We start from the raw sequence: 15,821 nt of genomic DNA, 5'->3' as shown, positions 1-15,821 counted from the left end.
CTTACTCTGAAAGACGCAGCGTGCCACTTCTGATAGTAGAAGTAGCTTACTTAGCAATTGATGCAGGAAAGTGGCATAACGTAAAAACACTCAATCAACGCCTTTAGTCGCTCGTGTCACCTTGTCATTGGTGATCGAGGACAACCTCTTGAAAACCGCTCATTAATGACGTTTGAATTTTAATATTTGGTTTCATCGTTTAATTTGAACTTGATCTTTTTATTGATCACAGTTTGTAGTTCTGAGACTTTGTTATGCATTCTGGGTTTTCTTTGTTTAGGAATGGTGCCATTCAAATGCATTTGGCCTTGCTCTCAAAATGCTTCCAATTTGTCTGGGAGGCTCAGGTGACGGTTCGAGGAGGTGGGGGTGTGTGAAATTGTACTTGGATGTACCCCCGAAGGCCGGAGTTTCAAGGTTTTATTGCCGTGGTTTTGAGAGGCGAGCAAGGTTGGGCGCGCAGCATCCTGTGCTACTGGTTCATTCATTCTTTCTGTGTCCTTGCAAGTTTTATATCATTACGTTTTCAAATTAGGATTACAAAAAAAAAGGTTTAGGATCTCAGATTAGAATTTGAGGACAGGGTGAGGGTTTCAAATGAGGAGTTTTGAGTTTTTCAAATGAGGTTCGGGTTCCAAACCTGGGTAAGTGTGTCAGATTTGGGTTTCAAGTAAGGTTAGGTTTTTCAAGGAGGGTTAAAATCTATGTTGCAATTGCAAATAAAGGGTTTCAATGTAGGTTTTAAGATTAGCTTCAATGATAGGCACACATTTCAAATGCAGATTCACATCCAGGTATAGGTTAACATTTCAAGAAAAAGGTTTCAAATAAAACAGCGATTGACTGGCAACCAATTCAGGGTGTTCCCCGCCTAGTGCCCGAAGACGGTCGGGATAGGCTCCAGCACCCCGGCAACCCCAATGAGGATTAAGCGGTCTTTAAAATGGATGGATTTCAAATAAGTTTTAAAAAAAAGATTACCGGTATAACTTTGGTGAATGTTGCTTGCAATCAGCTAATCACTGAACAAAGAATGGTGAAAGGTTAGTCGGATTACTAGTCTGTGTTATGGTTTCAAAGGCAGTTTGCTTTAGGGTTTTAAATAAGGGTTGAGGTTTCAAGATAGTGTTAGTGTTTCAAATGAGGGTTTGAAGCCCCAGATCGTAGTTTGGGCCAGGGTTTGGCTCTTAAATTAGGACTGGTGTTTCAAGGCAGGGTTTGAATTTCAGATAAGCGTTATAAATCTGTGTTATGGCTCAAATACGGTCTTAAAGGACAACCAACACCATTTTTTTGTTTCCTAACTGATATCAGAAAAACGTTTTATAGCATCCAAAATACCCAAAACACGCAGGCTGATATTTTTAGTCAAAAGCAAAACACCAGTAAAAATGACTTACAGTGTCCCAAAACTGCCACAAAATGAGCTCGGAACTGGGCAGATTCAGAAAGTCCCGCCCCTTTAATTGTGACGTCACTATTGGTCACACGCTGCATTGCTCCAGAATCAAAACAATGGCTTCAGAGAGTTCAGATTCGGAGAAGATGCTTTCTTGTTACTCATCTAGTTCTGAATATGATTCAAATAGTGCTGAAGAGGAAAACATAAATGTTTGCAATTGATTAAAGAAGTCCTTCCGTATCAATAAAAGCCATCTGGACTCCAATGTAGCGCCCAGAAAATGCACAAGATGGCGCACAAGCTCCATTGGAAATGGGCTGATTTGTCCGCTGAGAATTTGTGTAATCTTACACGTCTTTATGCGTGTTACCGCAATTGGCTGCGAGACACAACGATTCACCATCGTGTTATTTATATAGTTTTCCTTCATTCCGCCATCAACACGGTGTTTTCAGTGTCACTTTCACTGTGTCACTTTCTCGGTCACGGGCGTTCCCTCTGTGACGTCACATAGGGCATCGTCATCAACTCGACGTAAAACGTAAAATATAGTTATAAGCGGTGGAATCTTTGTAAAATGTGCTCAGTAGAAGTCATTTGAAGTGATTTTACAAATTATGGACGCAACTTATCCAGGGGTGTCGGTTGTCCTTTAAAGTCTCTTTTTGGGCTTCAAATTCAGGTTATAGTCTCATGCCCGACATTAGGTTTGGGTTCCATTCTCAATTCTTCAATGTATGTGTATCAAAAGACAAGAATGGGTTTGGCTGATAATGATCAAGTCATTTTTCATGGCACTCACACAAAATTCAGCATATTTCAAAAAATATGACGATCGTCGTTGTGTCCTTCGTCCTGCACTCCCTCGAATTAATCAACTCAGTGAGACAACGCAAACAGGCTCGGAGACACCTTTGCTGGATAAGAGCAGAGATTCGGTTACACCTGATAAGATTACATTGGAGACAGAGGGAGGAAGGGGAGAAGGAAGACGAGGAAGAGGTCGAACCCGGCCGCAGTGTTGTGTCACCTGGTACAGACCGCCTTCCACCGATCTGAGGTGCGAGGCAGAGCTAATCCTCGGCTCGGGAGCAAGACGGTCTTTGGGTCAGGATGTGTTGAGAGCGGATGGCCGACGGGGGTCAAAGGGTCGTGTTTACCTGAAGCAGGTATTTCCTCTGGGAACTGATAAGGCTCAGGGAGGGGAAGTGCTTGGTTCCAGGTGAGTGCAGAGGGGCCAGCAAAATGACACCGTGCGGACCAAGATGACCCAACCCCCCTCATCACCGCCATCCCATCCCACCCCACCCCACCCCGCTTCTGAACCCAAACCACCTAACCATCATCAAGCCTCCGCCCCCTTACACACGAGCAGGTCAGTTAGAAAAGTGCACACTGACATGTAGACAAAATGAGTAATCCCTAATGTCCAGACCTAGTGGTGCCGGACACAGCTATGATAGGTCCCTACTCTCAGGTTGGGGGGGGCGCGGGACCCCCCCCTGTGGCCCCACTGATTGTTCCTACATTCCTGACTAACGATTGGCCTATTACCCCCACTCCCCCCGGTATCACCTCATCAGCATAACGACCCTCATCAGCATTGCGAAAGTTGCCTAACCTGTTTTGCCTGAGCAGGCTATTGTATGAACGATCCAAATTGAACCTCACACCACCAGACCGGTTTAATGAAGGATTTTGTTGTTTTATAAGAATCGCCTCTTTTACCCCCCTTTCAAACCATCTATGTTCTTTCGCTAAGATTTTAACCTCATTGTCGTCAAATGAGTGGTTAGTAGCTTTTAGGTGCAAATGTACTGCCGATTGAGGCCCACTAGTATTATCCCTGCGATGTTGATAAAGTCTTTTTTTGAGAATTTGTTGAGTCTCCCCAATGTACTGCTCTTTACAATTTTCATTCTTACAATGTATGGAATAAACTACATTACTTTGTTTTTCATTTGGTAGCCTATCTTTTGGATGCACTAATTTTTGCCTTAACGTGTTTATCGGTTTGAAATAAGTAGGAATTTTATGTTGCCAAAGGACTCTTTGTAATTTTTCAGAAACTCCTGCAATGTACGGTACTGCTACTCCTCTCCTTTTAGAATTTTGAGAATTATTGGTTTCGTTCGCTATTCTTTCTTTCTGACATTTGTTGAATGACCACTGAGGGTACCCACAGTTAGTGAGTGCTCTCCTGATATGTTTTGACTCCCAGTCAAAACATATTCTTATAAAACAACAAAATCCTTCATTAAACCGGTCTGGTGGTGTGAGGTTCAATTTGGATCGTTCATACAATAGCCTGCTCAGGCAAAACAGGTTAGGCAACTTTCGCAATGCTGATGAGGGTCGTTATGCTGATGAGGTGATACCGGGGGGAGTGGGGGTAATAGGCCAATCGTTAGTCAGGAATGTAGGAACAATCAGTGGGGCCACAGGGGGGGGTCCCGCGCCCCCCCCAACCTGAGAGTAGGGACCTATCATAGCTGTGTCCGGCACCACTAGGTCTGGACATTAGGGATATATAAATGGGGCCGATACGACCAGTCAGACTTTAGTTCGCTGACGAAGTCTCTTGGATAGGAGGCGAAACGTCCGAAACCTTCACTTTTGTACAGATGACGGCTGAAGAAACCTTCTCATCGATGGACCACTCCTGTACGACTGAGAGCTTACACAGACGTAAAAATTCCTGTACGACTGAGAGCTTACACAGACGTAAAAATGAGTAATGCCTACTTTTCCGTCAAGACAGTGATCTAGTGGTTAGTGCAGCGACCTCACAGTGGAGAAATACCAGGTTCAATTCCAGCTCTCGCCTTTCTGTGTAGAATTTACACATACTACCTTGGCCTGCATGGGTTTTGTCCGGGTATTCCGATTTCTAAAATCATGAACGACAGTCTGATTGGACATTCCCAATTAATTTGTGCCAAATTGATCTATTGACTGCTATGAATGCAACCTTGTCCATCTATCTATGCCAGTGATACAATTGACCTGCGTGTTTCCCTGTTGCAGTTCATACAACAGAAAAAGGATACATACAGTGTTCAATGAAAACGATTTTTCATTCTCAGGCCCCATTTTGAGTAACCCGAGTAGGATAATTATTTCAGCACATAAACTTGATTGTTATTGTGTCTTTAAAACCCGCCTCAAAAGTCATTTTTACTCTTTCGCATTTGACTCAGCACTATTCAGACTTGATCATAGTTTTACTCCCTGGTGCTTTCTACTATTGTTGCGACTGCTTTATTTCCTGTATATGATACAGGGTGACCCAAAAAGATGCATACCCATGAACATTTCTATTGTGGCTTTGACTAAACAGCTATTCATTTCAAATTACAACCACACATTATTCAGGTTATGGAAGACCATTCACCAGAGTTTCAGCTATTTCTGTCAATTTTTAGTCAATTTATGGCTTTCCCAAGATGTGTTACAAATATCCACCATTTCGTTGCAAGCAAACCTGTACTCGTCTGACAAAGTTGTCAATCACTTTTACACACTCCTCTTTTGGGAGAAAACATTGAGTGAGGGACTCAGTAGGACTCATTAGGACACATCTTTTTGGGTCGCCTTCCTGAAAGAGGAGTGTGTAAAAGTGATTGACAACTTTGTCAGATGAGTCCATGATAAGCGCTTTGTTACAGCATTACCTGTTGTTACAGCGCTGTATTAATCTGTATTGTATTGTGATATTTTTGTGGTGGGCTGTGGGAATTAAAAAAATATTCCCTTGATCAATAAAGGTTGGCAAGAACTGATTTATATAAGTGGTGGTTGCTTTATGACTGCCTGCAAGAATAGTTAAGACATTGAACACACCATTCATTCCTTTTTTTGTTTTTGTTTTTTGTATTTTTTGATGTTTCCAAATTCGGGGGGTAAAAATCAGTTCATTTTCGGTCAGTTATAAGATATGTGTGAGGTATCATCGTTTGTTTTTTTCCTGCTTTTTCTCATCCTCCACTTTATTGCCTAGTTTAAAACACGCATTCACACACGCACACACACATGCACAAATGTTACCTCCCCCCAGGGTGGGACTGAGAAGAGTCAGTGAGCTAGAACATGTTAACAAGCACAGCCTCAACCACTGTATTGAAAGACACACACACACACACACACACACACACACACACACACACACACACACACACACACACACACACACACACACACACACACACACACACACACACACACACACACACACACACACATACACACACATTCATACTTTGGCCACCTGCACATCCAAGGTTAACTGGACAAGGACGAAGTGGCTTTTTTGGCTGGCAAGGAGGTGGGACGGGGTTTGGGGTGTCTTGGGGGTGGGCTGGGAGATGACATCTTTTCATCATTAGTCAACGTTTTTGGTAAAGGGAAGGGTCTCAAAATTTGATTACAAAGCAGTATATGCGTTTCAAATTTGAGCTTGAAGTTTCGAATTGGTTTGTCAAGACAGTTTTGATCATTGTGGCCATAGTCCATTCAGTACAGAATTTTCCAGTGTATAAGGTATTTTCAAACCTTTTCAATATGTAAGGCGCACCGGACTATAAGGCGCACCTTGAATGAATGAAAACACGTTTTTCAAATATAATATACAAATCTATAAAAGTTTTCCAGATATAAGGAACACCACATTATAAGGCGCCACAGTCGAGGTTGGGGTGCGTTACCCCAACCTCTTCTTTTACAGGGGGAAATGGAGTCGTGGCAGCTGACAGTAGTTGCGAGACCTGTTTTGGCTCAATATTACTTTACATGACAGCGGCGTGTCTAAGCATAATGAACTTGATAGTGGAACATTTGTTGATGCATTTTGGGGTAGACCTGGCAGTTATGTTTAATTGGCGTTTGAATGACAAGGGTGTCCTTGGAAAAAAAACGTCTGACCTATGTGAGTCTGAACATCTGCGCCGGCGTGCGTCCGAGTACCACATTGTGCGGGCTGTACAATATGGTGAAGAGATGGCATGGCTGTTGTGCTCATAATAGGGCAGGAGTGCGGCCCGCCCGCCTGCGTGCGCCTGTGAGGTGTCCTCCAAAGTTCTTCTCGGGCCCCGCAGAAAGCCTCATTAGTGGCAAGGAGCTGGCGAGGTAGCACACGGCCGCCATTGTGACCAATCCAAACATCAAGTCCTCTCCATCCATGCCCCCCACTTCAGAAGCCCCCAACCAAATCCTATTTTTCAGGCTCCGCAGCTGCCCCGCTCTGCCGGAACACTTAGCCGTGTCATTCTATCCGTCTCTCCGGGCCTCCTCCTAAACAGGCCTGTTTTGTGCTCGCTCGTCTCTGATATGACTCCAGAAATGGAAATGAAGCCATGGATCTTCATTAAGGAGAGGCAGGTGTCCATAGAGACCCGGTCCAGGTGAAGCGGCCGCGAGTGGGGTGTGGGTAAAGGTTGGAGGGCCTTGCTTGGGGGAGGGGGCTGGGCACAATTGGATCAATGAGAATTTCCTTACTTAGCATGTGATTCAATGCAGGTGGCAAGAATATTCACACCTTCTCCTGAAACTGAAACAAATATCTGTAGTAGTACAGATATTTGTTTTGGAAACCCGATAAGAATACTCACGTCCTTTGAGTACCGTATTTTCCAGTGTACAGTGTATAAGGTGCACCCAAAAGCCTTCATTTTCTTCAGAAGATGACCCAACGCCTTCTAAGCAGGTGTACCTTATATATGAATATTGAGACACAACAGGTCTAGGCTTTTAAGCATGTCATTCGCGTGTGACAGCCGCCGCTCACCCGCAGAAAAAACATCCTGTGACTGTAAAGTGTCCTTGAGAGTTTTGAAAGGCGCTTATAAATGAAATGTATTACTATTATTCATTGAAGGTACGTCTTATATATGGAAAATGTTTGAAAATATACCATTCATTAGGGGTGGGCCTTATACTCCGGTGTGCCTTGTAAACCGGAAAATACGTTAACTAAAATGTGACAAGAGCAACCTCACAACAACAATTCAAGAAAAAAGTCCAGACAAAAATACATGTAAAATAGACATGAAAGACAGTATAACATCTATATTCTGACAATGTGGCACAATGAAAACAAACAGATAATTTTCCAATGCTGGTCGCTGGAAAGACTTTTGAAGCAGTTTTGATTGACAGTGGAAAAAAAGTGCTGACATGGGTCAACTTAGTTGCAGAACAAAAGTGCATCACTTGTTTTCGATAAGTCAACCAGAGATCCCTTTTGTTAAAGTTGAAAGAATTTACAGCCCTATTGTTCGAAGTCAAAAGTATAGATTTCAAATGTTGAGACAAAATATGAAATGTTGGGGGGGGGGGAAATAAACAATTAAAGTGGAGATAAGTTAAAATCTACTTAAAATTAAGTACAGTTAGGAAGTAATTGTGCTTGGTCAATTCCTATTACTGCTTATTGATAGGCCTGTGCATCCCCGCTACTCCCCTCCCGACACACACACACACACACACACGCACGCACACACACACACACACACACACACACACACACACACACACACACACACACACACACACACACACACACGCACACACTCTTTAGCAGAGACCCGCATCCACCTCCACCCCAGCACTTAATTGGCCATGTAATGAGCTGCAGTGAAAGGGATTACTTGTGTGGAGGCACTTGAGGACCTTGTGCATCGGGGGGCACCTCCTGCAGGCCCTCATCTCCAGGGAATGCATTTTGGATGATGTTTTCTATGACGCATGGCGGGGGCGGCAGGGGAGGGGGCAAAAAAAGAAAAAAAAAACTCATCTCCTCGCCGCATCTGTTGTAACCGCATTAGGCTCTCCACATCCTTTCCTTCATCTCGGCCTCCTGCCTCGGCCACTCGCCCCCAGTGAGCCTTTGTTTCCCTAATTATTCATTACAGCGAGGTGGCCTCTGCTTTGAAACCTGTGGAGGTGGATGAGGCTTGGCGTTGACCCACGATGCACCAGAACATCCTGGAAGCCTGAAACGTGTCCCTTTTGTGATGGGACACCTGTTATTCCTCCATCCTTCATTGCGCATTAACAACTCAGGAGAGAATCCAAGCACCAAAAAAAACATTTTCATGCAAAAGGTAATTTTCTTTTTGTTTATACACGAACCGTATCGGAGGTTTGTCACCTTTCGGCAGCATTGGAAACATTTCGATTGGATTGGATGTACCTTTATTCGTCTTGTAGTGGATAATTTTACATTTCACAGCAGCAAAGTTATGAAAGGAAGAGGAAAGGAAAGAAAGAAGTAGAAAACAAAATTTGAGTTCTCCCAGCACATCAATGAAAATAATGAAACGTTTTATGAAATGATGACTCACACAAGAAAGTCAAATCTGGATTAATTACACCCCCCCCCCTCAAAATGAAAACTCAATCACTGCCATTCCTGAATTTATTCAGGAATTGAAAATGTGACATGGAGCACCATTCGCAAATTTGTTCGCGTTTCGTTTTTTCTTGCGGCAGGGAAGGGTGAGTGGCGATAAAGCACTGGTCAGACCTCTGCCAATGTTTTTTTCCCTTCCACAAGAGGACAGCTTTTCCATTCTTTCCATGTTAGTGCTTTGTTCCAGCTTCATCTGTTGTTTAAGGTGCGATATAAACCAATATGTATTTTTTTGCATTGTATTTTTGACAGCCGCCCTCATTTCAAGCTCATATAACTCACCTCTTAATTGTAAATTCTGCCACCTAGTGGAAGTACATAATAATCATGGCATGTGTCACCATTTTGGTTTCGGTGGGCTTTTTGCATAAATAGATATGTTCAATGTTACAGCATGTCTCATTTTCCCGGGTCCCTTTATTATGCTTCATTAGGTTTTCATTTCCACCTGTTCTTGTAAGCCCTGTCTACCAATCAGATTCTTCCAGCCATTTCTTCCACGCCTTGACCAAGCCGGTAATGTAAGACTGTCATATTTTAAATCATCCTTTACTTTTGAAATGGAAGGAAATTCCGTGAATCCCAAACAAAAATTGTGCCTTACAATTTGAAAGCCCTGCATGTATTGTAACTTAAAAATATACGACACATCTCAACAAAAGTAATTAATAAACAATACATCAGTTGGTGGATCCCAAAAAAGCAGGCAGGAGGGAGCAGCAGGGTGTATTTGACAAATTGTATTAAAATAAATTCAGCAGGAACAAAATCTAAAACATCAAAGTCATCTGAACAGCAAAGTATAAAAAAAAAACGAGTAAAAATCTGCCAAGATGAAACAAACCTGACAGGGTGAAGCAAACACATACAATGACCCAACAACGAATGGTCGTGACGGGAGTCCTTTTAACTGCCACTGATTGGAACGACCAACACCTCTGCAGATGCAAGCAGGGCCGACAGCGCCACCCCGTTGGTCGCCAACCAGATCGTGACACTTATCCCGTGACTGTAAAGTGTCCTTCAGTTTTGAAAGGCTTTTAAAAATGAAATGTATTATTATTATTATTATTATTAATAATAATAATAATAATAATAAATCATAATTATAAAAATACATTTAATTTATGAGCAAAATTAAATGTATTATTATTATAAATAATAATAATAATAATAATAATAATAATAATAATAATAATACATTTAATTTATAAGCGCATTTCAAAACTCTCAAGAACACTATTATTATTAATAATTATTAAAAACAAATAATAAATTAGAAATAGTAAACAATAAAATTGAATAAAAAAATAAATACATAAATAAACAAATACATTAATTAATAAATACATCATAGATACTGTAGATAGATAGATAGATAGATAGATAGATAGATAGATAGATAGATAGATAGATAGATAGATAGATAGATAGATAGATAGATAGATAGATAGATAGATAGATAGATAGATAGATAGATAGAATGTAAAGTCCTTAGTTCTCAAAGAAAATGAAAACGTCAATGCTCATTTTAGTAGCTCGCCTCTGGTGTTTTGCATTGTGTGTTAGCATGAAGCTAGCAAACGTTCCTCAGCCAGTTTTATTCACTTCTGATTATCCTTGTTTTTTGTGTACTCTTGCACTCATTTCAACTGTAGATTTCATTCAACTGTTTGAAATCTCTTTCGTTAAAAATGTCTTTGCCGTCTTGTGTTGAAGTTCACTGCCACAATACAGCATTTGTTTTTCAAATTTTCAAATGTGCCTTTCCATTCTGGGCCTGAATCACAGAGAGTGATTGTAACCCGCTCTGCAAATGTTTGTGTTGCGAGCTTCCGCATGCGTTTAACACTGCGCTTTAGCACTAATGCATGTCTGTAAAGTGTGAAGGAGTCCTCTCCATGGTGCCCACGGCCGCTTCTCTTCTCACGCTGTTTTTAGTAAAATATTAGCCCCCGCAGGCCTGCGCGGGGCGGCTGACAAATAAGAGAGCTGTTGTCTCCCTTCTCTCACAAGGCTGGGGGTTAATGATCCCAGTTTCGGAGGGTTAAAGCCCGCCACTTTCTCCCGCACCCCAGCAGATGTTGCCGGGACTTTAATGTGGTTATCAAATCGGAGTGCCCTCTAAGCCCCGGGAGCTCATTGTGTGCCGGCGCATTCCGGGGCTTTGCCGTGGTGACGAGGCATCCTAGGGGCTAAACTGGCCTCCCGCTGGCTACTCAGCGCAGCCCCCTCGGAGCTGACAGCACCCCCACTCCATACACACACCATCTCCTCCTTTTATTCTGGCCCTGAAACTGTCCAGTCCATGTCATAAAGTCATCCTTTGGCGGATCCTTGCATGTCACGCTGGTCTCATTCTGACTCGCGCATTCACACTTTTGGTCACAGAAGTTCTCAATTTCAGGTTGGGGTATCCGCAAGCCTAATTTATATTCAAAAATGGACCAGTGTGCAAAAAAACAGACATGATGAACCGGTTTGTCATTCCTACTTGAGCTTTGAACAGTTAAAAGATCAGATGTGATTGTGACATATAATTACTTCAATAGTTGTGCTATAAATAAACGATGAAATAAATGACTTGCGCAATTTGAAAGTTCTAAAAGGATTGTGACATCACGTATCATTGAATCCATTAAATATGACATTACCGTAATGATTGTCTTTTTTTCCCAGCAGCCCGTACAGGATAAGTGACGTTGGAAACAAATAGATAGAATGTGTATTAAGATAAGATAAGGTATAAGAAAACGTCACAATTGAGAAATTCGTAATTTAAAAGAGCAAAATTATAAAAGGGAGAAAGTAGAAGAAAAAAGTACTTCAATAATCTAAATATAAATACAAGCGTGTTGGAAATGGGTTCAGTGGGGGTGAGTCCAAGTTTTCGGGACCATCTTTTCAATTGCAGAAATGAAGGCTATAAGAGTGTCTCAGTAATGTGTCTTTCCCAGAATAGAAAGTCTAATTTTTGAACATTCACATTTATTTTGAGTAAACGTGTTATAATCATGAGCCCAAGAGCAGAATTAGAGCATGGCACCAACATTGTGTTGTTCAAATATGATATGAGGGATTAATTTTCCGGGCTACACGCTACCTGACGGAGAACATTAGCTTCTGTGTACATTGGAGCCTTTGGCGTTAATGTAATCAAGTGTGAGTGAAGAATGTACCATTGTGTTGTGTTGAACAACAACAACAACAAAAACTACCGTATTTTCCGGTGTATAAGGTGACCCCCAATGAATGGTGTATTAGCAAACCTTTTCCATTTATCAGGCGCACTGGATGATAAGGCTCAATGAATGAAAAAACATTTTCCAAATATAATATCGAAATACGTACATCAACGTTTTCCAAATATAAGGAACACCACATTATAAGGCTACAGTGGAGACAGATTACGCACGACTTCTTCAGGAGGGAAATGGAGTCGGTGGCTGCTGACAGTAGTTGCAAGAGCTGTTGTGGCTCAATAGTACTTCACATACAAGGCACACCTGTGTATAAGGCGCAGGCTCATCTTTTGAAGAAAATAAGGCTTTTGAGTGTGCCGTATACACCTGAAATTACCGTATTTTGTCGACAAAAAGTTGGAGTTAAAGTATGAAAGAATTGGACATAAAAACTCATAAGCTTGTCCACATGTAACTCACTACCGCTACCACCTATTTAGGCCGCACGCATGCAATGTGTCATGGCTTCTTTTTTTTTTGAATGCGAACCTGCACTTTCCACACACACACATGCGCACACACACACACACACACAGACACAGACGCACACACAGACACACACACACACACACACACACACACACACACACACACACACACACACACACACACACACACACACACACACACACGCACACACACAAACAAACTCATACACACAGTGAATAACGACAGCTGTGGGATTGTTTGTACACAGATGCGTGCATGCTTGATGATAATTGACTCACAGCTGCACTCAGGAGTCGGAACTGGGAGCCCCCCCCCCATTCTTTTTAAACCCTTCTCGTTAGCTCAGGGCAGGAATGTGGGAAACGGAGTCATCTAGTAACTCAATTAAGAACCCCCCCCACCCCCTTCCTCTCTCTCACAGGACCCCAAAACCACACACACACACACACACACACACACACACACACACACACACACACACACACACACACACACACACACACACACACACACGCACAAACATACACACACACACTCACGTGACTGCTACCTTACACCTTTCTGCCAACAGGGAGATGAGAGTGTCGGTATTGAAGCACGTGACCCCACGTCACCTTTTTCCTGGCCTGGAGGGCTTTCAGTGTTTAACTGGTGTCATGACTGGCTGGATTATTTTTAAATGTAAGAAGTGAGGTACTGTACACATAAAAATGATTATCAGGTGGAAATTGACACTTTAGCCTCCCACCCCCTAGACTCCCACATCCTCCATTCCTTATGACTAAATGCAAATGTTATTATGACTTAATAACAAAAGCGATCTATTCAAAGTCAGCCAATACCCGATCATCAGATACCTACATGGTTATCTTGACGATCCGGTGGTGTGGCTTTGAGCCTGCAGTATGAAGTAGGTGATTTTTCTTGTCTGATTCGCTAGGAAAATGGTCAGTGTCGACCATAGTAAGCTGATTTTTACTCATTAGTAAAAGCCTGATTATCAGTTATCTAGAGAAGATTGTGCTAAGCATTTTTTTTTTGGTTGGTGGGTTATGAGTAATGATTGCAGTGTTGTTTTTTATTGTACCATATTTTCTGGTATATTAGGCGCACCCAAAAACATTCATTTTTGTCAAAAGTCAAGTGTGCCTTATATGTGAAGTCATATTGAGCCACAACAGATCAACTCCATTTCCTCCTGAAGAAGTCGTGCGTAACCCCAGCCTCTACTTTTAGCACTTTATAATGCGGTGTGCCTTATATTTGAAAAACTTTTATATATTTATATATTATATTTGGAAAACTTTTGTCATTCATTGAAGGTTCGCATTATACTCCGGTGCGCATTATATATGGAAAAAGTTTGAAAATACAGCATTCATTGGTGGTGCACCTTATACTGCGGTGTGCATTTTACACCGGAAAATATGGTAATCTTTTGCGTCAGAATCACTATGATAAACATTGGTGATTGGATGATCATACTTTTCAACTTGATAAGTCTGATGATCCTAATCAATTGTCATAGGGTATCGTATATTTTTAAGATATTTTTTTGAAAAATTATGGAATGGAATAAATGAATTGCCGGGTGATCATTTTTTATAGCACACTATCTTCGTACACAAGATGAATGAGTGACAGTTCCACAAAAGTGCTTATAGGTGATTTTAGGAAGGTTTTAAAATAGCGTGCAAGTAAGAAGGAGCCCACTATGAGCAAGGCGATGAGATGGATTGCAAAATGTGCTGTAATGTATCAGAATCCTGTGGGAATGATGACAGGCAACAATCAAGGTGCTCAATTAAGTGTGTAATGCTCCGGACGTCAATTATCCGGCTGATTGATGAGACCAAATGATCCGACTCATTTTCTCCACATGGCGTGAAAACGGAAAGTAAATTTTGTTGATGAATGATATCAATGTGCAGCCAGAAACCATCGAGCTTATGTGCATTTTTTTCCCGCAGTGGGTGTGTGTGAGACAAATTCCGGGAATAATACTTGAAACAATCATCGAGAAAATTTCAGAAATAAAGAGAGCTAATGGTTTTAAAAATTTTTATGTAAAATTGGTTAATGTATCAGCTGCATTGTATTTCTTGCCTTAATTTCCATTGATGGGCGTGATGTTCCTGCGGCCCGCTAACAAAAGCCTAAACAATGTTTGAAGAGCGCCTTGAGAGCAGTTTGGACTCAAGCTTTGTTTTTTTTTTTTATCCTGTGCATGTTGTCAATGTGTAGTGGGGATAATTGAACCGATCCTCCACGATGGGATCTATTTATACGGAGCATAATTCCCTGTATTCAGGCATTATCATGGTGTCAGTGCAAGCACAATGACACAATAAGGTCAATATAATGAAACCCCAAAACAATATGGTGTTATTCGACCCAGAAAAAAAGGGAGTCGGCCCAGATTGTTTTGCTAAGTTTTTATTGAGCCCTTTACAAAATGAGCATTATCATCTTGCCATAACAGCGCGGTTAGAAATCAAGTGATATTTGAGGAAATAAAACTTTGATAACTGATTGCCCTTTTCAGTCTTGGAAGAAATAAAATATGTTTAAAATTATGTTTTCAGTGAAATGCTTTTTGAGTTTAATCAGAAATTTGAATTCAGGTTCACTGGAGAAATAGTTCCAGTAATGTTATTACAATTAAACAACACATTTCTGATGTCTATGCAATATAGCTCATTTAGTTTGACCGGGAATACAAATTTTGAGTAAAAAAAAAAAAAAAATATATATATATATATATATATATATATATATATATATATATATATATATATATATATATATATATATACATGATCAGAGGAATGCAGAAATATTGTCATGGTGTTGTTATAATGGAATTACCTATTTCTATAATTTAAAAAAGTCAAAATCTTATTTTTCAAATGTACTCTTAGACCATTTATAATTGCTAAATGGGTGGATTGGAAGTTAACTGCCGCATTATTTCACATAAAGCAGGTGTAGATGTGATAATGTCATCTTTACAATAAAGGCTATCGCTTTTGACAGACAGTAGATATAATGAAAATAATTCTATACTATACGATACTACAATAAATTCTTAGTTACTGTGTGTATCATTACAAGTCACTAACCTACCTACTTTAATAAAGGAACCATCCTTCATTGTGGCCTAAATAACCTTAAACACCGCACATTTAGACTCTTAATTAAACGTTCATTTCTATTTTCTATTCAAGTCAACAAAAATGACATCAGTTTATCCGCTGCAACACCCCCCCCCCCCTTTAGTCCTTCACCCCCACCATTAGCAATTTGACAAACAGCCCTT

General features: G+C 41.0%; 1 long non-coding RNA gene across 1 annotated transcript in view; it reads left to right on the top strand.

The window, feature by feature from the left end:
* LOC148901784 (uncharacterized) overlaps window positions 1-15,821 on the top strand; it is a 49,454-nt gene that overhangs the window by 32,731 nt on the left and 902 nt on the right. The window lies entirely within an intron of this gene.

Source organism: Hippocampus bargibanti, linkage group LG02 (assembly GCF_051943395.1).
Source record: "Hippocampus bargibanti isolate YZ-2025 linkage group LG02, ASM5194339v1, whole genome shotgun sequence".
NCBI lineage: Eukaryota > Metazoa > Chordata > Actinopteri > Syngnathiformes > Syngnathidae > Hippocampus > Hippocampus bargibanti.
This window is presented reverse-complemented; position numbering and strand designations above follow the sequence as displayed.